This window comes from Mastomys coucha, unplaced genomic scaffold, assembly GCF_008632895.1.
Source record: "Mastomys coucha isolate ucsf_1 unplaced genomic scaffold, UCSF_Mcou_1 pScaffold8, whole genome shotgun sequence".
In the NCBI taxonomy this organism is placed as follows: domain Eukaryota; kingdom Metazoa; phylum Chordata; class Mammalia; order Rodentia; family Muridae; genus Mastomys; species Mastomys coucha.
The window spans coordinates 9,467,556-9,493,306 of record NW_022196914.1 but is presented as its reverse complement, the minus strand read 5'-3'; the positions used below and the strand labels follow the sequence as shown (position 1 = coordinate 9,493,306).

Here is a 25,751-nt window from a genome sequence, read left to right as displayed (position 1 = left end):
ATTGGACTCTCCTCCTTCATAATTCTCTTAGAGACACATGATTGTGCTTTCCAGACTTTACTACTTACAAAGATAATAATAATCACTTCCCTCAAATTCTCAGATTTTACAAAGGTGCCAGGTCATATCACAGTTTAATGCCAGTTAATAAAAAGCCATTTAAAATATTCACTATCTCATTAAGAAAAATCGGCTTTCTCTGCAGATGTTCTTTGACACAATTATTCTGAATCAGTAATGGGCTTCAACAACTTAAGTGGAAGGAACGTGCCTTTGTCCCCCTAGTGGCCACATGGAAATAGCAACTACAGATAAGATAGAATAAATGACCACTAGAATGAACACTTATCCCACTGTATTCATTGTTTTACAGGTAAAGAGAACAGGCTAAGACCTGAAGGTTTGGACAATTCCTTAGCTAGTCACTACATCAAAAGGTAGCTTCTATTCTCAACACTATGGTGTCTGGATAAGTCCTAAGAAATTGGACGTAAGACTTTTACAACTTTCCCTATCAACTAACACTCAAATGTATTTCTTCTATGTGTTTCTTACTTCTAAAGGGATCTTCTTTTTAAACAGTTTCTTCTGAGTTGAACTACTCCTTCCAGGAAAGGACCAGGAAGACTCATAAGAATCAGAGAGTAAACAAAGTTCACATGTCTCGGAGAAGCTGGCACTGAAAAGATTCACGATGGATCCTCCCCAGAGTTATGAAAGCAGCGACCAGGGGCTGGTGTGGGAGGCTCTGGCCAGTCTACATGCCCACAGAAGATCTCCAGGTCTGTCCCACTGGCAGCAAATCATGCAGTGAACTCCAGGGTGTTGGCTTCCATGAGCTGTCACTCATGCTGGCATGGGCTCATGGTGATGCAGCAGCTGTCTTTGAATTATTTCTTCTCCTGTAAGTAGCCTGTCACCAGTACTCCTGTAACAACAACAACAACGAAAAGATGAACGTTGATGGCATCCATACTTTGATCTGTAGTAGGCTTTGTATCTGGGATGATAGGTGTATGTGTCATGCCTCCACAGGGGGTGGAATAAAGTAAATTTCCACGGAGCATGGAGAAGACCTCAGTCAGCTGTGACTCAGAACTCTACCAGAACCCTCAAGGAAGGATTCCTTTCTGAGGAATCAAGACTGACCATAAAAGTCAAGAAGTTCTCGACGGAGGCGCTGAAGAAAAGCAAGTAAGAGTCAACACACTTTTGTAGACAGTCAAGCACACACGGTAAGTGGGAAGTGGGGGTCAAGGCTAGATTCGAATTCAATTTAAAAGGAAGAGAAATGAGCTGAATACTGGCTTTCCTCAGTTTTAGGGTGCCCTTAGACAGGAAACACTGGAAGCAGGTGCTATATATCAAACACAAAATAAAGATTGAATTTTCTTGGTTTCAAAGAAAAAAATTATCTCACTTATTCACTGGTCCCAAGTTTAGCCAAAATATGACTTGGACATAAATTTTTTGGACAGCAAAAATACGCTTTGGAAATAAATCCATTAGAGAACTGAGACCCTTATCCAGATATTTTTGAGGCAAATGATATAGAAGATAGTCATGTAACATTCAAAATATGTTTATCTTAGAATCAGAGATTTCAGACTTTGGTAGGTTGTAATTCTCACACCATGGCACATATGTTCTGCAGTAAGCCCTGTGGGTCTGAGAGCACCTAAAGGCGCTCCCTTTGAGGTGTGTGCTTTTGTCTCAGCTGCAACTCTTCCCTAGTGCATGTGACCTTGAGCAAACTGCCTCCCATTCCTCACTTCCCTGGTCTGAAAATGAGGACGTAATGGTATCTTGTGCACAGACTGTCAAGATGACTAAATAAGATCATCTACATAAAAAACAAGAAGTTGGTGGGCTGGAGAGGTGACTCTGCAGTTGAGAGAGCACTCGCGGCTATTGTAAAGGACCTGAGTTCAGCTCCTAGCACCCACCTTGGGGGCATGCATTGTAACTTCTGTTTCTGGGCATTTGATGCTCTCTTCTCGACTTCTTGTGTATTTGCATACACATGTGTACATGCAACACACACATAACATTAAAGATAAAAAGAGTGGACTCCTAATGCATCCTTTGAATCCACTGCATGTTATTGCTCCTGTTGAAATACTGATGTGCCCATTCTCTGGGCTTTAAGCCTAACCTGGAAGCAAGAATGAACAGTAAATGGAAGCAGTTTAAGATTGAGAAACGGGAGTCATTCATCTCCAGTCCCTCTAACACTAGTAAAAACTGCATTGGATTTGACCTGGGTGATCCTTGTATTCTTGTATGGAAAGAAAGGAGGGGTTAGATCTACATTGGTTAACATCATGCTTGATATTAATGTGCAAGATCATTCATGACAAGAGGTCATCCAGAATGTGATGAAATGTCTTCATGGGTAGGACTCATCTCTGCTTAAAGTCACCAGCATCTCCCATTTGAACCACTAAGAATCTGAAAGTCCTTCTTCAGGTTGAGCTAAAATCAACCAAGCACTTTCATCATTTGATCACTTTTAAAATACCAATGGTAGGATTTGTTATGTGTCACTGAAGAAAAGAAAAGACCAGCCAAATATACTTTGATGCCATGTTTTCTTAGCTTGTTAATTATCACAGTTCTCCAAAGACAGGAAGCCTCTTTTTTGTTTTTTTCAGTCTTACTACCATTAACTCATAAGCATGGTCATAAACTCTGAACCATCTCTACTTTCCATGCACTACTACTCTCATTCATCTAAATTTTTGCTTTTTCATTCCTACAAACACCAAACAACCATGCATTTTCTCTTGCGTCAGAGATAAAAAAAAAATGGTAACTAAAACAAACAAACACTGTGACTTCAATAATTCAGAGTAAATACGAATAGCAGATGAAACAGAATATGTGAATGATGAAGCCTAGCCAGAGCATGAGGAGTATCTTCATGTGTGAGAAGAAAGTTAGAAACTAGGGCCAAAAGGGAATCTAAGTATAGTACCCAGAGATGGATGGACGGCTAAGGTGAGGATGGGTCCGCTCCACACAGAGCACTTGCACCTAGAGATAAAATGCCTTCCCCATCCTCTCATCTTCACCTCTGCCTTCTTTTTGACAGCCATGATACGCTGTGAAATTTGATGTTCTCACTATCTATAAAATCCCAAAATATTTTTGAACATATGCTATTATATTGTCTTCCCCCACTTCAGCCTGTCATTCTTCCTATCAAGTGTTTCTAAAATTGGGAGGTGGGTTGGTGTGAGAGGAGAATTTTTTTTTTTTGAAAATGTGGGATTTTGTGTTTATTTTGGTATAGTCTACTTATTTAAAAGAGCACACCAAGCCAGGCAGTGGTGACACACGCCTTTCATCCTAGCACTTGGGAGGCAAAGGCAAGTAGATTTCTGAGTTTGAGACTAGCCTGCTCTACAGAGTTCTAAGAGAGCCAGAGGCAGGGCTCCTGCCTAGCGATTGCAAAGGCCCTTTATTTTTCCCCAAACACTACAAACAATATTAATGTGAAAGAACATACTATCACATTAAATTTCTTCCTACAAGTCTGTCTGTCCTAAATAAGAGTTTGTCCTTTCATTATAATATAGCACAAATTTGGTCACTAGTCTACCAAACTTGAGTTGTACATATGTAAACAGGCAAATACATATTCTACAACAGGGCAGTGAATAAAAAGTTTAAAAAAAAAAGAAAGAAAAACAGAAAAAAATCAAACAAGAAATAAGTCCATTTTATCTGCCCTGAAATGCTCTTAATATTAAAAATACCTTGTGAAGGTCAATGACATTATTGCTATGCATTTATCTCATTTGTAAGTCTCTGGGCTTACTGTAATCTACCTATAGTAATGACTCAAATATAATGATCAAAAGAGAAATATCTTAATGCAATGAGGATCCAACTTTAGCTACAGTGTTGGAAACTCTCCCAGGGCTGAGGATCTATAGCAGCACATGCAGTTTGGGTGAATTTGTTTGACCTCATATTGAGATGTCTATGGCACTTACAAAAAAAAAAAAAAAATGGGAATTCCACGGAGAGTTCCTGTCTCTTTTGTTTTGCTTCAATAGTACTTAGAAGTCACTAAAGTCCCTTCTCACACTTTTAATCATGTTCCCAGCTTTCACTGACACATGTGAGTACGTGTGCATTCAAACATAGAAAGCAGGTGTGGGAGAGGGGCATGTGTGTCTCAGTGAACTCTCCCCACTAGTGTCCACCATAATGATGATGTCATAAGCGAAGTAAACATACTTTTCCTAACAGTAGCACATTTAGGATACATTTTACATGAAAGTGTCAGCTCTCCCCAGCAACTGCAGTTACAGATGGTTGTAAGCCACCACAAGGGAGCTAAGAATCAAACCTGCAAGACCCTGGAAGAATAATCAGTACTCCTCGTAACCACTGAGCCATTGGCTCAGCCCTTGTGATCACTGACTGACATGTATTACAAGGATGAAATAGTCTGTAAGTCATCTAAGGACAGACTTAAGAGAAAGTAGATCATTCTTCATCAAAATTAATATCCTAGGCTGAAGAGATGGGTCAGGTCAGTAGGTAAAGTACTTGAGGCATATGCATGGGAACCTGACTTCAGATCCTTAGAATCCTAGTAAAAGCTGACTCTTGCATCACACGAGTAATCTCGGCGATGAGGGGCATAAACAGGCAGGTCTTCGGATATCACTGGCCAGCCAGACTAGCCAACCCTTGAGCTTCACATTCAGTAAAGTAAATAAAGTGGAAAGCAATAGAGGAAGATACCGGACATTGACCTCTGGCCTGCTGACACATAAGGACACACCACACACACACACACACACACACACACACACACACACACACACACACACACAGGAGTCATGGTCTCTGAAGGAGGTTAGTTTTTTTTATGAAACTTTACTAAAATAAGATGGGATGCAATGTCAGCTGCAGTATATAAAATAATGGCTTTCCCTGGCCTTGATAAACTACTTCAAGGTCATCGACCTACTAAAGAAAACATGGGGAGCCTGAAAATGCAAGCCTTCTCCACATCCAAGGACACTCTCTAAGTGTGCCTATTCTCTTTGATCCTAGAAAAGCCAGGCTAGCAGTTGTGAAGGTACCAGCTACTTCTTTCCCAGCCCCAGCACCCCATTCCTTGGAGGAACCTGACCAATCAAAGATATTCTCAAGAAATTATATGGGGAGGGGAGACAAAAAGAGAAACTTGCCAAGTCTTTCCAACAGGCAGGCTTCTGGAAGTAGCCATGGGTGGTGCTTTTTGCCTTGCAGATTTAAGGGCAAGGGGGCAGGGGGCGGGACAGGTGTGAAGAAAGACAAAGCAACAGCAGGCATGAAGGAGTGAGAGTACCTAAAAACAGGGTACCCATGCCTTCCCAGCAGGCCTTCTAGACCTTTCCAAAGACCCTGCGGAATCTCACTCTCGGGCTCATTACATGTGCTGATGAGGATTTCCACATTTGTTCAGCTCCCTCAGACTAGCTAGCTTCTATGACTTGCCAAGGTGTTCCAGTGTGCCAGAGAGCAACTTATAACAGGACTTAACAATAACGAGCAATGCTTAGTCCCCTACCTCTGAAAGAAGGATGAAATAATCCTGGATATTTTTATCGATATCATAATTGAACATGAATAGTCATTGTGGTAAATGTCAGTAGGAAGTCTCGAGGATCACATAAAATCTTTTAGAATAATATCCTGGGGTTGCAAACTCCTTCATGTCACTTACTGCTGCCACATGAAACTGTTCAGGAGCTGATTGTCCACTCTTAATAAAATGAGGCTGTTTAACCACCTTTGATGTGTCACTTAATGGAGTTTGAAGGGTAATACATCACAAACAATTAAGAGATTTTTTTCCTTTGTGAGACATTAACTGCTTCGATGGATAGAAAATCTACTTCACTATCACCCTTCATATAACATAAAATCAGTTAATTTATACATCTGTCTGCTAGAGGCAATCTTATAAAATGTGTTTTCGTTTAACATATTTGCACATGTTCCTTTATTAATTTATCATCACACATGTTAGTAAATTATATCTGCACACATACTTTGTAGATACCCTGGTTGGGTATACATATCTGGGTATTTTGCCTCTTATTCCTTCCTAGTTTTATTACCTTAGACACAGTCCTTAACCTTTACTGTGCCTTTATCAATCTATATCCTCCGTCCTTTCTGGCAAAAAATAAAAATAAAAAAAATCATATTGGCAGAAGAATCCCATCAAATGGCCTATAAGAATACTTTGTGAGCTGTAAAGGACTATACAGACATACCAAGGTAATCTTTCAAATTAAGAAGTCTATAACCTGAGGAATGAATGAATGTAAAACAGCTGTCCTCTCCCCATCCCTCCTCCACTGCAGTTCAAATGTTCACATGAAGGGGACAAGTTCAGCCTCCTTTCTGCAAACTGAAGGCATCTTTCTCCTCATCCCAAGGATGCCTTTTCAAATCTTGCCACCATCCATGTGCAGAACATCTGTGCTAAGACCGTTCCACTTACAATTCTTTGAAGCACCGGCTGTCTGGAAGAAATGCTTTGATTTGGGCTTCATTAAAATGCCTCAACTTCTATTAGAGACACAAAAGATTTTTCTAGTAAGAGCTCTCTTGGGAAGAAGACCAACCTCTAGCTAGTTAAATCACTCAGAAGCCAAGTGGCTGGAATGTCATTAGAGCACCATGCAATGGAAATCTTGCTGGGAGCTTGTAACATGCAGAAACAGCTGGCTTGGGTCTGTGGCTGACCCGGGGTGAAACCATTGTGGTAATTAGATTTAATTTTCTTAATCCAACAGTGCTTGACTGCAACGTGCCTGAGTCTCCTATGCAGAAAAGTCATGATTCTCCTTTAACAATGCTTTGACATATTTAAGACTTTTGCAGCTTAGTCCCTTCATAGAAGAAGTCACTTCTTGTCAAGTATAAGGACACCCATCCAGACAGCTATGTGTATGAAGGAGTTTAACACAGACGTTATCTTGCTTCAGTAACTTCCCAGAAAGATCTGAAAACATCAAACACGTCTTAAATATCAAAATACACCCTAAACTGCTAGTTCAGTGTATCCTGGTATCTGCTCATTTATAAAGATGGATCAGCCAGGAAGACATTGATGAGCCTGGGGCGTTTGGATTTGAACCGCTTCTACACTCGGGGGCATTTCATGCTACAGCACTTTGGGGTTACCCACTCTGCAACAGCGCCAGAGCTCCAGAAGCTACAAGGAAAAGAAAGTGTTCTTGAAATGAGAGAAGCAAAGACTGACATTCATGAATCTGTCTTCTCGCGTCTGTTTATGTTATACAGAACAGCCGTCGGTATTGTTACCTCAGAAGACCGGGGTTATTTTATTCGAGTGCAGGTCGTGCGTACTGTCTCCCCAAACTGGCTCACAGCTCCACGCGGTACCGTGTCGTGTCCCCAGGAATCTTAATTGCCTGGGCTATTAGAAAAGAACATCCGACTGCTGCTGGTAATTGAACACGGTGCATTTTGATAGCTTAAAAAGAAAGATCAGATAGAGTCACACAAGTTCTCAGTATGTCTTAAGCCGTCCCCCCTAAAAAATATATAAGAAAAAAAGAGGAAGGGAAAGCCTGGGGCTGCGGGAGTGTTCCAGAGAGCGAACTGCTCCGGACTTCAAACACTGGGAGTCATTCTGTCAAGGGGAGGGGGCGGGCGGGGGCAGGCACTCGGCCTCTGTAACAAAGTCCTCCTCTCTTTGCTCCCTCCCACTTCATTCACTTGCAAATCAGTGTGTGCCCACAAGAGCCAGCTCTCTGGAGCCGTAACCTTCCCATCCCGAGAGCTGCAGTTCCAGCCACAGCAGCAAGAAGCTCAGAGCCGGAGACCGTGGCGGAGGCAGGAGCATCCTGGGCGAGTGGCAGGGTGTCCCCAGGAGCCGGAAGGCAAACCGAGGTGGGTTCGGTCTCTGTGGCCAATGCGGGAGCTTGTGCGTCCGTTTCCTCTCTTCCTTTCCTTCTCTTTCTTCTTTATACATAGATATTATTTTAATTCCGTAGCGTTGATAGAAGCCAATCAGAGAAAGAGAGCGGTCCTCTGCGCCGGGTATGTGCGGTGCACGGAGTTGGGAGGGATGCTCAGCCGGGAGCTGGGGAGCGGGCGGGCGGGCGCGCGAGTCCGGTTGCACTGGTGGCGCTGCTGCCCCTGCCCAGGACCGGCGCCGCTTCCCGGGGAGCCTGGGCGCCTCTCCTCCGCCGCCTGGTAAGACCGAGCCGCCTAGGGGTCTGCAGGGGGTGGCAGGGAACAGCGCGGACGAGAGAAAGCTGCCGACATCCTCTCCGCGGGGCTGGCAGAGGCGGCCAGTCGAGCCCTAGCTTTGCAAAGTTGGCTAGTCAATTACCAAGGGCGCTAGTGAGTGCAAGAGCGGTGGAGCCGTTTGGGGCTTGATTGATTTCCACCTACCCAACAATACAAGGGTCTGTGTGGTGACTGCTTGGGCTGAATTAGCGGGTTTTTTTGGCTTTGAGAGTAACGCAGAAATTAATGTAGGTAGTCGGAAAACTCTGGAATGCTCCCAGTAAGGCAAACTTATAGAGATGGTTTGGCCGAGAGAACGAGCTAAAGAAAACTGTTATCTCGCATGTTCCTAGCAATGCCTTCAGGCTTCTATAGGGCAGAAATGCTTAGGTTGCAAGACAAGTCCGACACTGGACTTTGAAAATGGAGCACACTGTCCAGGGAAAAGTCATGTGGAAGACGCCGCTCGCTGGTGCTCTTCCAAGGCTACACACACACACACACACACACACACACACACACGCACATCTGAGGGAAAATGCCTTCCTCAGACTGGAGAGCAGATCTGGTGCGTCTGATGTGAGGTGTCAGATGCAAGAGTGGAGTCCCCAAGGCATTTGTGTGGAATTTAATGAAGGCGGGTGGTTGCAGCATCCTATAATGCCGCAGAGCTGGGGTCACTTCCTCCGTAGTTATTCGCCTGCCAAGAGTTACGGTCCATCTCGAAATGGGAGATGCTGGCGAGGTCAATGTGGTACTGAGAAATGTTGTCACTGCTGCAATAAAATCCATATTTTATGGGAAGTTATTTGAGGGTCTTGGTATGCAAGAGGCTGGTTGCCTAACTTAACTACTACTGAGAACATTCAAAAACCAAGAAGTTTAATCACGTGGAACATTCACACATTTCTCTCTCCCACTCATTTTTTTCCTATGAAGACACTTTTTTTTTTATGATAGTCACTGTAAGCTCTATCGGTCTGTGTCTCTTCACTTTCACTTACTGAACTCACACAGTGCGAACCAGAAAAGCTATTTCCTCTAACAGTGTGTCTGGGGTGTACTTCTGTGTTGGGGAGAAGATGCTAATTGTGAGCTTTCCTGGTGCTTAATTATCCCAGGGGTTGCAAACTCCTCCCTGTGATTCTAAGGGAGCCAGAGATGTGGCCAGTTAATGCACAACTCCTCAGAGAATGAGTAACAGCCATGTGAATGTGGGCCAAAGCTGGCTTATTTTCTTTCTGTTCTTGCTGATAGTTTTACCTGAAAAGGGAAAATCCTTGGGATTCTTTCTGCTTGGGGGGGCAGGGAGGGCAGAGGAGAGGATGACAAACACTCCTCCCAGTTTAGTTCGAGCATAGTCCTTTGTGTATGAGCACTTACGTGACTCTGTGTTTGGTGTTCTGGAGAATCCGAAAACCAGTCTCGACCAGCAAGGTGATATGCTAAACCAGATAGCTTCATGACGTCATGGAGAGGGCAAAGGGTACACCAGAGGCCATTATTTTTTATGCAGAGCTCAGAAACTTAAAAGAAATCCAACAGAGAACAACTGTGTCTCACCCTCTCCCTTTTCTCTTGCGTGTATTCTAATCAATGAAGTGAAATAAAAGGTAGACCCCTTCTCACCGGGCTCTGTGGTTTGTGCCTCACTTTGGAAGCAGAGGAAGTAATCAGTCTCTTCAGAGAGATATATGGTAACAGGACATTGCTGAGAGAAGAATGCAGCCCAATGATGGGACTCCGCCATATTTGTCCACAATCATCTTTTGCTGCCACTAGGAGGAATTGACAGGCTAGTGTCTCCAGGGGTGACTTCCAGTCTTTCTACTAGTAGGCTTTTACACCAATTTATTGCAATTACATTTTTCAGTGCTAACTCTGCAAAGATGATATCTGGAACAAGAGCGTTTTCTATCAGGTTGTCTACTACCAAAAAAATTAAAATAATAATAATAATAATAATAATAATAATAATAATAATAATAATAATAAAACCATGTCTCACGTCCTCCATCCACCACTTCTACCAGCTTTGCAAGGAAAAACTTGATGTGAAGCAATTCTCTTCTCTCAGGAACAAGACTGCCCTGTGCAGAATGCCAGAGACACTGGCAAACAGCTGACATTTCTAGAAAGCACATTGGGGGGGATCACAGGCCCCTTCTTTACTGCAGCAACAAGTTAGAACAATGACTTCTGCATGTCTAATTAGCAGTAATTGGGTGAGTGCCCCATCACGGGATCAAAACAGAGATAAACTGTGGCGAGCATCCACCTCCCCTGGGAAGTCTTGTGTGGGCTTCTTTTCTGGCTCTACCTGCTTTGCATTTGCAGATGACAATGTATTATTAAGACTGCATCTTTCCAGGTGCCTCTACTTTCTTGTTTAGTGTGGAGAGACCACTCCAGTCCTCCGTCATGCAGTTCAATTGCAACACAGATTTTGCTATGATAATTAGAGCCCAACTGCTTTTTCTTCATAGACAAGTTAGCATTATCCTTGCAGAACTTTCATATGTGTATCAGATCAAAGCCATTGGCTGCCATTTCTATAGTTCCTCTCATTGAAGGGACTTCTGAGATATTTTCATAATTTTCTAAGTATGTAGACTGTTGGTTATTCAAAAGTCTACATGCAGTTTCAAATCAAAGGAATGGCCAATTAATCATGAATCTACCACTATCAAAATTATACAAGGTTTTCCTGTCTGTTCTCCTAGAACCTTGCCAAGGCTCTAATTCCTAAATACCATCTTACCAACTAATAAGAATGAGCTTAGAGTTACAACTCCAACCACTAAAGAATTCTCATTACCAAGGAAATGTTTGGAGAAAAGAAATACCAATAACTGTTTTAAGGACCCATAAACATGCAGGCCTTGTGTTGAAATAGAGGAATCTAAACAGTAAAACATTCCCATTCAAAGAAGTGTAAGTTCCAAAGCAGTTAAGATGTGCATGTGCCTTGATCTGATCATTATGTGTTGTAAGTTTTCTATATGATGCATAACAACACCCTTTGGGTGACCTCTTCTGAAAAAAATTTTGTTACATTTATTTTCTTTTAATTGTGCCTGTGTGTGTGTTTGTGTAAATGTGTGCTGTATGTGTCCATGCATGTATCTGTGTGGGTGTGGGTGTTGTGTTTGTGTTATACATGTGTGTACAGGTATACACACATGAGCATATGGCATGGCACCTGTGCGGAACTCAGACTGCTTGCAGGAGTAGGTTCTCTACTTCCCCGATATGTTTTAGGGATCAAACACAAGTCCTTAGACTTGGCAGAAAGTGCCTTTACCAACTGAGCCATCTCTCCAGTCCTAGATAACCTCCATCTTTAAAAGCTCCTCCTGGAACTTGGAGCAAGATAAGTTCCGGAAGGTGAATCAGCCTTTTCTGCTGCCAATCTCCAGCTTGCAACTTCCAATTTAAAAATCTGTTCCGAAGTTTGAAATGTGTTGCAAATGAGATAACACCCTGCCGAAGCCAGTGCCCTTGTCCTTGCTTAGTCACCACAGCCATTCATTGGGGGTCCATCAGAATCAGGGTCTCATTTGTGAAAGTCACAAGCAAAGACTCAGTCGGAATTGCATTTTTCATCCTGTCTGAGGCTAGCCAGTGTCTACTGAGCCTACCTCATTTGCTTCACAGAAAGGCGAGAATGTAGAAAATCAAACGTCTGTGGCTTCACTTCACTGAATAATGTTTCTTTAATACAAAGACTCAAGTACATTATGGAAATAAGAGAACTGTAAAAGAAATAAGAGAACTTTAAAAGAAAGTTAAACATGTATGTACACAGGAGAGAAGAGGAAGGGGGGAGAGAGAGAGAGAGAGAGAGAGAGAGAACATTCAGTTGTGAAAATGTACTACATACTAAGGAAGAATTCTAGAGATCCAGAAATGTTGAGTTGATCTTGTTTTATCTTCATATTCCCACTGGGATTTCCATCTTAATTTTAAGATAAATGAGAGATTTTGGCACATTTTTTGGTATAAACAGTAATGGTTTAACCTTGCGCTTATAAAAAATTCATTTGCCTGTAGTTTTTAAAATTCCTCTCTAGGGCAAAGGTTCCGATTTTCAAAGCAGTCCTTTGAGAAACCTTGGATTTTCCCTAACTAATTGAATATAGCCTTTAGGATACCATCAACCACAAGGCAGGAACAAGAGGAACGTAAGAAAGGGCAAGTAATCCTTCAAAAGAATCATCCCTTTACTAGTTGGGAAACAGTCAGGTAGCCTAAGCCAAAAACAGTTTGGCCCAAGGGAAGCAACTTCAGTGAGTAGTTTAGTTGTTCAAGACTAGACTATTAAGGAAAGTTCCAAGACTTCCAGCAAAAACACCTGGGGTTTTAATTATCATCAGAACATCTTGATTGGTGGATGTGTGTGCAGTGGGCCTCATCTCCCATCCACATGGATTTCTAGAAATCATTCCACTTTGTTTCATCAATATCTTGACATGAAAACTGTTGAGTGACAAGCTTCTCTAGCAGTCACACCACCTTACTGAGAGGTATGAGGAGAGTTTAATTAAAGTTAGGATGTTACTATTAAATATGATTTTCAGTATTTGACAGCATAGGTCAAATGTTTCTCCAAGTAGATAGGCAGTGTTCTTGTGGAAGAGAACAATTTTTGAAGATGCCGTGAGACCTAATTTATCTTCGCAGCTCATCACTTGAGAGTGCGGTGTCTTTCTATAATTCCCTAAGTAAGCAGGTCCAACAAAAGACTTTCAATAATCCTAATAAGTTACAGGAATGAAAAATGAAGATTAAAAACAAAAGTTAAGCTAAGGACATAGCCAAGTCAGTGACATACAAAGAGATAAATTTTGTGTACAATGAAATACAAGCATCAACAAAGAACAAAGCATGCCTTTCTACATTGGATCTATTTTTTCTTCATAAGCCAAGTGCTTTAAGCATGATGGTGCCCTTAGCATGTTCACCCACACTGCTGGCCTCTAGTGTGGAATGCAAACCTGAAAATCAACCTCTAAAAAAATTACCACCTAAAGGAGATAATCATGCCTTAGTTATAAATTAACCCAGTGAGTATTTCAATGTGGTCAGAAATTCATCAGAATCATGAAAGTGTTTTCTTAGTACTTTAAATACCAACAATCCTTTTCCTTCTCTTCTCTTTATTGTCCTAAAAGCCAAACAGATGATTCTGTACTCTTTGGAGGCCTGCAACCCAAGTATAAAATAGTGATTCAGACAAAACATCTTACTCATTACCCATTGGATATGGTAAAGTGAATAAAAAAACCTACCTACTAAGGTGGCACCCCAGAACACCTCCACACTTGTTACAGAGAACTTTTAACCCTAAAGTATTTTTATTTATACATAAAGAGCATGGGATTTAAACACACACACACACAAACACACATCCACACAGACCAGGGTGGGGGAGGGGAGGAATGAGATTCAGAATATTTATTTATTTATTTTATGTATCTGAATGGTCTTGCCTGCTTGTATGCCTGTATAACACATACATGCCTGGTGCATACAGAGGTCAAATAAAGGCATCAAAATTTCTGGAACTGGAGTTACAGATGATTGTGAGCTGCCATGGAGTCTGAACTTGGGCTCTCTGCCGTAACATGAATGCTCTTAATTGTTGATCCATCTCTTTGGCTGTTACGTTCAGAATTTGTGTATGTCCAAATAATAGTACTAATAAATTAAACTTTAATGGACTTTTCTATAATGTTATGCCATGTCCTAATCATTTTACTTTAGTTTCTTTTGTTTGGCTTCTTGGGCTTTTTGAGACAGGATGTCGTTCTGTAGCCCAGGTTATACTGGAACTCATAGCCCAGGACGGCTTCCCATTTTACAGCAACCCTTCTAACTCGTCCTATCTTGTACTAGGATTACAGGCATGAGCCAGTGTGCCTTGCTAAAATATAGTTGGGGGTAGGGGTCTTTTGGTAGTGTGAGGTTTAAACCTAGAGTCTCATACATACCAGGCTAGGCCTACCACTGACACATCTCCCTGGGTTTTGTGCATTTTGCATTATAAAAACCCCACAGTAAGTCAAGAGGGAACTCTAATACTTGTTTTCCTTTTAAAAAGGCTTTACTCAGCCCTTTTTTAGTTTGAATTTCCAGGGAATTTCCCTTTGGAGCCAAGCACTTAATGAATGTGCTGTTAGCAAATAGTTGTGATGTCTTAAAGTTTAAAGTGTGACTCTCTCTGAGAAATACCGAACAGCAGAGGGCATGGGAATGGTTTGATTATTTTGACCAGAGCAAGGCAAGATATAAGGCTAAGGAAGATGTTTCTAGGTTACTCAATTTTTAGATTGCATTTGTAACCACGCATTGAGAGTTTATAAATGGTAGAAAAAGAAGCATAGGTGGACTATTTGTCTGAACATAATGACCTCCTCCTGCCACCAGAGACAGCACCACTGATGGAGGAAGCACATTGAGAAAGTAGCTAAACTTGCAAACCATTCATTTCACTGATGGGAACGAACTGCCCCGCCTCCTAGTACTTAACCACATCAGTCCCATATCATGATGATAACATCCCAAGGCAACTGGGATGCTAACTCCAGCTGAGTAAGAGAGATTTTATCGGGGTTGGGATAGTCACTTGGTGGAGAAAGCACTTACTGTGAGCCCATGAGGACTTCAGTTCAGTCTTCAGAACTCACGTAAACAGCTGTGTGTGGTCAGGTCTGTGGTCCCAACATTAGGGAGCAAACAGTAGATCCTGGTATTTCACTAGCCAGCTAACCAAATGTGATCAGAGAGCCAGAGATCCCAGCACTGGGACACGGGGTCTGGAAAAACAAGATGGGTGATGTCTGAGGGATGACATCCAAGGTTGACCGCTACACTCCACATGTACACATACTTAAAGGATAGAGTTAGATCCTTCCCTATGTGATAAGTAAAGGAAGTTATTTGCTTCTTTTATAACCATGATTTTGTTACTTTATAACTATCACTATATAGCATTTGCTCTCAATGACTTAAAAAGAAACAAAGAAACAAAAAAAGCAGGGTCTTCTGTAGCCCAGGCTGGACTCAAAATCCTCAGGCTTCTGAGGATTGCATCGAACTCCTCACCTATCCCTACCTCCCAAGTGATGGAATCACAGACGGCATGCACCGCAGTGTCTGGCTCGAAACCGATTCCTTTCAGAGTAACATTTCCTATGCATACACATACATAAAAAATCCACAAATAGCAAAGGGAAAAGAAAATAGTGAGAGTGGGAAGAAGAAGCTCCCATAGCAACATGGTCGTTGCCTGTGATTGACATGGGTGGGTCACCATTACTCTCTGTTCTCTCGATTGCAACTTTTAAAAAGTCATGTAGTACACCTCAGCCTCTGAAGCAGGTTTGGTAACTAGATACATAATCAGATGGTGTGAGGCATGAGAAGAAGCTTACAGGCTGCATCCCATGCAGGCCATTTACACAGAAGATAACTGATAACCAGGGAGTGGAAGGGGCTTATCAGCTCATGGACCACATTCATTTTGTTCTTTAATCTGGACCTTTTGTAGCTTGATTTCTAGTCACTGGGTGGCATTTCTCCTTGTCATTTCTACTTAATTCTGGCATTAAAAAAGAGGAACCACATCTGTTGATGTCTGTGTTCCGCAGAGGTGCAGGCATAACAACTTACTGATAAAAATAAGATTTTTGTGTTTCTACATTTTTTTTCAAACTCCTATTGCCAAGAAAAAAAATTTTTAATATGTCCTTCAAAGTTTGGTTCTGCGTTTGGGTGCCACTGATGTGCTGTGAGACTCGGTTTATTTGTAACAGCCTGATGGCAGTTTTGAATGATCCTTATCCAGATAAATGACTCTTCCAGATATTCAAAATCAAGTGTTCATCTTTCAAAAAGTAAATTTACTGCTTAGTGATCAGATATGAAAAATAATGGCAACCTTTCCTGTATTTCATAAACCTCCAGTTATTCTATTTTAAAAACTCATACAATGACCTTCCCTTGAAGTTAAAATGTCAGTTCTTTCATGAAAGTGTATGTATGGATAAATTATGCTAGGTTTTGCCTTGGCAAGATTAAAATCTGGCAAGCAACTCAATGTCAACTCTTCCCCCTTTTAAAAAATAAAACTGTTAATGTCCCATGAAATCCAAAAGCCTTATGACCAATGGGTTGTATAATGAGTGTCTTCATATTGAAAAATGAAGCCTCGTTCACTTCCTTCTTATATAGATGAGCAAAAAAATAAAAACCACTTGTAATTATAGAAGAGACAAGAAGACGAACTATACAAGACCATTGAACTAACAGGTATCCTCAGGTCCTATAATTACAGCATACATGGAGATATAGCTCAGTGTGAGAGCTCTTGTCTAGCGTGAACAAAAACTCTAGATTCAGTCTCTAGTACTGAAAAAAACCCTATAGATATTAATTCTAATATTTAAAACCAAAGTAATCTTTGGCTATATTAACATGTCCTCTAAAAATATGATTTTCCAAGCGGATGGCTAGAATGTGTCACAAACAATTAATTTTTCCCACTTGATTGTATAATGGATTATTCAGCAAGCAATGACAAGTTTTAAATTTATGTCTAATCTGATTCGCAAGAGCAAACACAGCTCATCTTAACCAAATACATAATAAAAGAGATGTCTTTTTTTTTTTTTCCATGAAACAAGCTTCATATACTTGTGGACAAACAAAAAAAAAATCTCTAAAGTGTTGAGTTGTATTTTAATGTATGCATTTTTACTTTAAAAACTGACGGCCCTCCAGGGCATAATATAGCTTTCATCCATGAAAGCTAGTGTATCATGCTTTTAACCACAGGACTAAAGAAGAATTTTATTAATCTATCACCCATCTTGTAGAATGTTTGAAACTGCTCAATTTCACATTCAAATGAAATGTTCTGAGTTCTCCTTAGCAACATGGACTAATTTAACACCGATCAGGGCAGTGTGTGGTCAGACTAAGAAATCACCAATGCAAGAAGACAGAGCTCACCATGACTACTATGCCGCTGATGAACCCTAATGCGGGCCACATCAAGCTACTGTATCTCCTAGCAATTATTCTCAAATTAGACTACTTGCTTAAAAGTACCTAGTTGGGATTTTGCCAGTGTTTCATAAAGAATTAATTCTACAAGGGAGCCTTTTGATACACCGATGCAGCCAGCTTCACTCACTGGCTTCACTCCTTTTTATCAAAACAAGAGATGTTTGGAGCCGGTCCCAATTAAACCAGCCGAAATGAAGTAGGATCACTTACTTACTGCCCTCGGGAGAAAGACACTCTACTCCATCACCCACATATACCAAAATGCCAGCTGTGCAGCAAGTGTGGCCTTCATAGGAGGCATACTGACCAACCCATGGGCTGGTTTTGAAAGGAAATGGAAATCTGGCAGACACAGCTCCTGGATCTACATTAAAACAAAAGAAATTATAGAATTTATCTTAACCATGTTTTCCCCTTCCCTGGTTCCTCCCAGACCCCCCACCTCTCTATTCACCAACTTCATCTTTATGCTCTTGCTCTTTCTCTTTAGAAAGCAAACCAAAAACAAACAGAAAAAAAAAAAAAAAAAAAAAAAAAAAAAAAAAACACAAGCAAAGAAACTCTTCAAAGACACAAAAACAAAATTCAAAACAAACAAGCACAAGACTTATAACAAAAAATTATGCCCAAACAAGGCAAAATAGAACAAAAAGTTTACAAAAACACCATTGAATCTGTTTTGTGGGGGCCAGCTTCCTCCAGAGATGAGGCTTGCCCTCAGGTCTGGTTAGTACACCCAGGACTGTCTCCAAGACAACCCTTGGAGAAAACTAGTTTTTCTTTTGCCAGTGGGTATCAATTGTTGATAGTATACTCCAAAATATCTTTAAAAGGAGCACTGTAGTTTATAAAACAAACCAATAAAAAATCCCCCCCCCGATTTTGAATTGAATTTAAATTTAAATTGAATTTATGTCCTGAAAAATAATGAAATCATTCCACATACGGCTACACAAGAGGACTGGGCAGTATGTAACATGGATGCTGATGACCAAAATTACCACTTTCTCCCCAAAGAGCATACTAAATGGACAGTGGCTTTATTTAAAATACATAGTTTAGAGCAGCATAGGAAAATAAAGTGCTCTCAAGCAACTAAATTTAATACGAGCTAATGAAAGAGTTAAATGTGGTGGACAGAAAGAGAAGTACACTGTTGAGAGGTAGAAGGAAATTAACTGAGCACTCTAGAGCCAAAGGTGAGTTTGCACCCTGATGCTCTGAGCAAGCATAGATCTTATGTCTGCTTCCCTATTTGTCACTACACTAAAATGAGATTTTTAAATGGCTTGCTTTCTCCTTCTTTCTCTACGGGATGACCTTTCCATCATGGTTGACTAGAAATACCAGTCACAGAAGACAAGTGGCAAAGCTTCCCTGCTTAATAATTAAGAAACGTGTGCTAACATCCATGATGTTCTGAAAAAGTGCTTTAAAACCAGGAGTGAAATTTTGGACTGTGAGAAACTCAACAATTCAGAGAAGCAGCCAGGAGGCTCCACGTGCTAAGGAGATAGATGCTCTACTTGTCAAATACTTTCCAATTTAAGTTTCACCTGATTGACAAGTGTTCCTAAGAATGATACTCAGCTGAGAGGTTTGGGAAAATTCATTATTTGACTCTTTCCACAACCAAAGCCCTCCTGTTACAAATAGGAGATGCTTTATGGAATAGATAGATCTAGGTTAGGGGGATATGAGAAAATGGTTTTAAACTATCGCCTTGCAGTCAAGGGATCAGAATTTTAGGACCAGTGCAGCACTAGGAAAGGAGCACAGAGTAAGGGCTCAGGAAATGCTTGCTGGGTAAATTTCACTTGCAAGCTACAAGAAAATTCTGATTTACTTTCGTTAAATCTCATTGATACTAGGGGAAATGTAATTTTTAGAGCCTGTACTGATGACTTAATTTTTAATAACAGACCCCTCTTTAAGAGAGTCTATTTCAAAGGACACTCCGTCAATGGTATCTTGAGAGCCACAGAGCCTGAGGTTAACAAGCTGCCCAGTCTTCAGAATGAAGCCACCTGACCTGACCGTCTTCTTCCTCTTAGCAGACTTCTTATTAAAGTTGGTATTAAGTGTTGTTGCCTGAAGCCTGATTAACAGTTTATACTTTCCTAAGCAGATTCTAAGAGTCTGTCATTCTGATTTTTTTTTTTTAATTCTTAACTTGTGTTTAGAAACAGGACATATTTCTAAGTTTATGCTTTTAATACATAAGTATGTATTTGAGAAATAAGACAATGTAAAAGGTGTCTTACTAAGAATATTTACCTTTACAGTTTTAGTGTCCACAGGTAGACTATTTTTCCCCCCCGCAAATAACTAAAACATCTGCTTACTTGGTTAGGACATGACTCTTTGCCTCTCATTGAAATGACCCTCTGTTTTGCTTCTGAAGAGAAAGATAACTGGAAGGAGCAAAGTATATAATAAGCAAAAGCTATCACTCAGAGAGCACTAACACTCTAAAAGATCATTCTAAAGAACAAACTCAAGACTCTGAGGTAGATACTGTCAGGCTTCGTGGCTTACAAGAGAAACCTGGAGGAAAGTGCTTTTGTGCTTTGCTCCTGAGTCCCACTGCTAGTACTTACGAGGTGAAAGTTATATCCTGGGCTATTTTAACTGTACACGATTTCACCCATTGTGCTTAGTCTGCAAGAATATGTATGTGCATATGTAGTCAAATAATGAGTGGGTGTATAATAGACTAGATTAATGGTAGGTGATAGTGATAAACATAGGTAGATAGATTCACATGTGTAAAAGCCATATGGGTTATACATGCACACACATACACACACACACACACACACACACACAGAGAGAGAGAGAGAGAGAGAGAGAGAAGACTCAAAAACAGTAAAAAACAAAATAAACAACAACAAAAAACCCTTCCTCCCTTCTGCCCATCCTTCAGTCAGTTGACTGGTCTGCACTCTAGGAAGTTAGGCCAAGTCATCACAACCCAAATCAACCTATTTCAGCCTCACAAAGGCCCTTTTTACTGTAGGCCCAGCTCTTCAGTTTAATTTGAATCAATCTTTTAATTACTTATTGTTGTTCCCAAGGGAAAGCAGGCAAGAGCATTTGGAAGGTTCAGATTCATCATTTATTAGTTAATTCATTCCATAATATTTACCGAGAGCCTCTCTGCTCAGTTCTCGAAGTTCTCATGTTGGGGAAATGGGTTTTTTTCCTCACTCTCTATGTAAGGTCAACGGTATGTGCTGTCCATGGAAAGCCTCGGATGGTATGGGTTATGTTGTCTATTCTCTCTACGTTTACATCCCACAGGAATATGCAACCAGCCTTGAGTAACATTGTGATTAGCACTGCTTCTATTTGTTTTCAAGTTTGTCTTTTGACATCCTGCCCAGCTCCAAAAATAGCATCACATCCATCCTCATCGCTGAGAACACTATATGGTTTTAGGTTTTTGACAGTATGTCTCAGAATATTTTCATGGTCTTTCTCTAATCTCTACCATTTCTCCAATAAATGATTTTTCCATAAAAAGAGAAATACATTTTATCAAGAAATTATTTTACACAAAAAAACTAGATGAAACTGAAAATTCATGATAATTATATTTCTATTCAATTCAATAACTATTTAATAAACTTTTTATACAAATGGTGGTGGCACCATATGCTTTGACATTTGGTTGGTTTCAGTAGATATTTAGTCTTTAATATGACTTAAAAGTCTTTTGGGAAACTTGTGTAATAAATAGACAGAAATTATGTAGGAAGTAAATGGATCACTTTGCCTTTTGGAGTCACATATGGTGGAAACAGTCTCATTTTGTACAAAGGCTGATCCAGTACTAATATGTAGCCCATGCTAGTCTTGAACTCATCATCATCCCCCTGCCTTGGCCTCTTGAGTGCTGGGATTTCAACATGGGCCATCACGCCTGGCTTGAATTGGGTCTTTTAGTCATGAAATAGATCTGGATGACCATTGCAAAGTGTGGAGTTGAATATGCTGAGCACAAACTCAGTGCATGTTCACCCAGCATGCACTGGTGCAAGTTACCCAGCATACACTGGTGCGGAAATCTTAGCTGCTGACTCCTCGGTGCCCTCGCTCATCTTCATTTGGTTGGATTTCTCACCAGGGGAAAGGTCGTGAGTCTATTTCTTCTCCGACCTTTTCCTCCCCTCCACACTTCCATTTCGCTCTACTCTGCTTTTTCTCTTCATTGTCTATCCTTCCTCAGTGCAGCTGCCCCCTCTTCAGGAGCCTCCGCAGGCCTGTCTGTCTCACCTTGAGAACAAGGCCACCAAGTCATATTTCTAGCTCTTAAAATCTAGCAGTGCTTTTGACAAACAGCAAGAATTCATTAAATGTTGGTTGAAAGAACAAATGGGAACTGCTCATTATGGAACTTTGGGCTACATTTATACACTTTTACATTATTCATGTTGGATGTTAGCTTCTTTTCTAGTAATCTGATTTCCTTCAGATGGATTGAGAGGCTGATCGGTGCCAGTCTTCTGAGCTGTCCACAGAGGCACTCATCGGAGGGTAATCTCCTCCTCTCCCTCCCTCTTTCCCTCTCTCCCTCCATCTGTCCCTCCCTCTCTTCCTCCCTCTCGTTCTCCCTCTGTTCATTCTTCCCTCCTTTCCTCTATCTCTCTGCACCAGCTCTCTTTCTCCCTCTTTCCTGATATGATCTTGTTGCCTTTGACCAAATATCTGAAAAACAGTTACATACCCTAACTGAACCATCTGCTAGCAGAATAATTGAACATCTTATCTGAAAGTTATTTCTTTAGTAAGTCTACCCCAAGGTGTAAAATTGTTTCGTTCTTTATTTCTGTGCTCCCGTTGGAGACTGGCAATATGTTTTTTTTTTCCCTCATAGGCACAGACTAGTATGATAAACCTTGGTTATCTTTTGGTTTATTAGCTACTCACAGCCATACATCAAAGCAAATCTACAAAAGCATCTGTGGAAGACTCTTATGTATGTGTTTTATGAGCATGATCATTTTTCCTTCCAGTTCCCACCTGGTAAGCATTTCTTCAGTTACCATAAGAGGTCAAATACCAGATCCTGCATGGCTTTGCTGTAACCTTGAATGGAGCTGTGCAAAAGACATCCAATCAAACTTGACTGATTATGTAGTCCTGTTTCATTCCTTAAGTGGAAGTCAGTACATAGAATAGGACCCTCATGAATACTGCTTGGCACCGAATACACAGCTCAGCCCTGCTCCATCTTGGCATAGCAAATATTTCATAAGGTTATGAGATGAAATGAATGAGATTTGGGTGGTGTTCCTTTATCCTTCTGTTAAATGTGCTATCCATCAACCTGAAGGCAAAGGTACACAATTTTAAATAAGCAGAGAAATTAGTTTTATTTTGTATCTGTAGATTTCCTAGACTAAATTAGGTACTATATTTCCTTCAAACAAAGATTTCATTTGCATCAGACAACTATGGTAAATTGTAACTTTCAAGAAAAGGGCATAGAAACTTTGGTGCAGAGACCTTGGGACAGCCAGTCCCGGTGTTGGTTTTTTCCAGGTGCACCTTTCTGTAAGTGGCATTTTCAATCAGTAATATTATCCATTAGCACAAGGAATCTAAACTGGTTTAGTGAACTCTCCTCCCATACCTGACCTCCCAATGTCAGATAAATGCAGAAATTAAAGGAAGTTTGGAAGTGACTAAGTTAGTAGAAGTAAAGAGGAAGCCAGTATGTGACACTATTCACAGGTAAGGCCTCAGAAAACAGGACTAACTTGTGTCCCAGTCCCTTCAGGCTTGGTGCTTTCAATCTGTGTATTAGGATGCTGTGGGTCCCGAGAAGAGAAAACCTTGTCTCAAACTCAGGAATAAGCTAAATTATGATTTTACACAAGAAAGTCCTAGTGAAGTTGGCTCCAAGATGAGTGACAGAAGGAACAGCCCAGGGTCACTCTGTCCATATCCTCCTGCTCCGCACAACATCAAAGTCATCCATCCAGTGATTTCCTTCAGAGTTTAAAATGTTTGCCGCTGGCAACTGAGGTTATAAGCTTCCTTCTTCCTGCCTAGCCGAAGGGAGTGGGGGAAGAGAGACATTTCACAATTAAAGATTAAGGGTAATGCCCCTTGGTTCTATTGAACGAACTCAGGTCACGTGCCGACAACTCTCCAATACAGTAATAATTTCTGAGATTTTTCTAGGTGCTATTTGGCTTCTGAACTAAAGATTCTACATTTGTGATAAAGTTCCCTATGAGGTGTGTCTGTGTGTGTGTGTCTGTGTGTATGTCTGTGTGTGTATGTCCATGTGTCTGTGTGTATCGAAAGAGCACACTTGAATAAAACTAATATTCTATTAGCAAGGAAGAAGAGGTGAAAAGGGACTGCTAGGTAGCCAAGCTAATCAGTCCACCACAGTTCAGTCAGAGTCCGTGTTGCTGTGTGTGAAATACAAATATTAGGCAAGTGGGGGATTCGATGGCATAGGTTTGACAGACCACAGCTTCAGAGGTAAGGAAGAGCTGGCCCACCTACCCTTTTCCATGAGTGACAGTTACCTGCAAAATGGCAATTTATAGCAACACTTCACCACTTGAGTGATCTCTGCTTCTATCTTTTATTTTAGTCGGTGCCTGAAATGGGTTTTTGCTCTGTTTGTTTTGGGAATAGACTGACTAGAAATACATCACTGTCCAAAAAGAAAACATTGTTTTTTCATCTAGGGATTCGAGGCTTAACTAGCTGGAAGGGAAATATAATTTCAGTTTGCTCTCATAGTCTCATCTAGAAAATAACCTAAAGAGATTCAAAGGACATCCAGCCATGCGAGCACGTTCTTCTCTCTGAGGCTTGAGCCTCAGCTTCAGCTTTTTCTAGCATGTTCTGTGGGGTTTTCTTAAGCAGTGTTTTTGCCTTGAGCTCAGTCCTGACCACTGAAGCTTTGAGAAACTCTAAAAAGGTGTCCTTTAAAAATAGCACCAGCAAACAGTATTCTTTTTTCTCATACTATAAATATCCCAAATCCATCTTAAGGAGGCTCTTTTTTTTTAACCCTTTGGGGCTTTATTTGAAAGACAAATGAGTTGAAATGTAGATGTTTGTCTGAATCTAAGTCAAAACACTATGAGAAATAATTACTAAGTATAAAACAGAAGGGCTCTGAGTTCTGCCCTTTTTGTACTGGGTAATTCCTGGCAGAGGTAGAATTCTTGAGTAGCTTTTAGCAAATGTGTTTATGCGGATGTAATGTATGCCACACGAAAGGGTGTTCTCCAGATGAGTGAAACTGAAAAAGAAATTCTTGTTCTTATTTGAATTCCTTAGAGCCTCTGCAACTCCTTAGGTTCCTCTGCAACAAGGTGAGTTTTCCTCTGTGCAAACGTAGTTAAAACAAAATGTTTTGGGTTTGGGTTTTTCAGTAAATTCTATAGCAGAATTAGGAAACTATGTCCATCAACAGATCCAAAAGATGAGCTAGCTGTTCATGGCATCTGGAGATGGAGAGGGGGCCATCTTTATCATAGTACTTTGTGTGACAAAGCAAGTCCCAGAGGGACTCTTACGACACTGTAGCTAGGTACTCTATATTGTGAGGGATAACCACCCTGGAGATAGGTACTCTATATTATGAGGGATAACTAAGATAATGTCAGAAAGGATTTTAGTTTGACGAATGAGAAAAGCAGGAGGATCTGAGGTCGTATCCTCAGAAACCATGTAAAAACCCTGTAAACCCATGCTGGGAAAGGAAGGGCAGGGAATACCAAAGGCTTGCTGATAAACCAGTCTAACCAAATTGGCTAGCCCAGGTTTGATGAAACACCCTCCCTCTCTCAAGAATAAGGGCTAGGCTGGGCAGTGGTGGCGCATACCTTTAATCCCAGCTCTTGGGAGACAGAGGCAGGCGGATTTCTGAGTTCAAGGCCAGCCTAGTCTACAGAGTGAGTTCCAGGTCAGCCAGGGCTACACAGAGAAACCCTGTCTCAAAAAAACAAAACAAACAAAACAAAAAACAAACAAACAAAAAAAGAATAAGGGCTATTGAGGAAAACACAAAATGAATCCTGGCCAGCACATGAACACACATGGATATGCACATGCACACAAACATGTATACATGTACATGGTTATATACACATGTGCACGCACACACACACACACACACACACACACACACACACACAAATTTATGATTGTGCCTAGCATCTAAGAAACACCCCTACCCCGCCTAGCATCTAAGAAACACCCCTACCCCAAAGTTAGCTGTTTATTTGCTACCATTGTTACCATTAGTTTTTTCCAATTTTCCCATCAACCAATCAGTGTGGGGCATTTTAAAATCATCTTTCAGGCTTTTAAAAGTATTCCACTCACTGGAGTACACCACCACGCTTTTTTTTTTTTTTTTTTTT

The 25,751-nt window shown here is 40.9% G+C and overlaps 1 protein-coding gene across 2 annotated transcripts in view; it reads left to right on the top strand.

Moving 5' to 3' along the window:
• The first annotated feature begins 6,999 nt into the window (after positions 1 to 6,999).
• Positions 7,000 to 25,751, top strand: part of Cdh6 (cadherin 6) — a 139,014-nt gene continuing 120,262 nt past the window's right edge. The window contains exons 1-2 of one of the 2 annotated variants that reach the window (XM_031360400.1): positions 7,000 to 7,489; positions 7,773 to 7,935. The gene's annotated coding sequence lies outside the window, so the exon portion shown is untranslated. Of the gene's footprint in view, positions 7,490 to 7,715; positions 7,936 to 25,751 lie in introns of those variants that run through there. The other variant, XM_031360401.1, reaches the window with a different exon arrangement.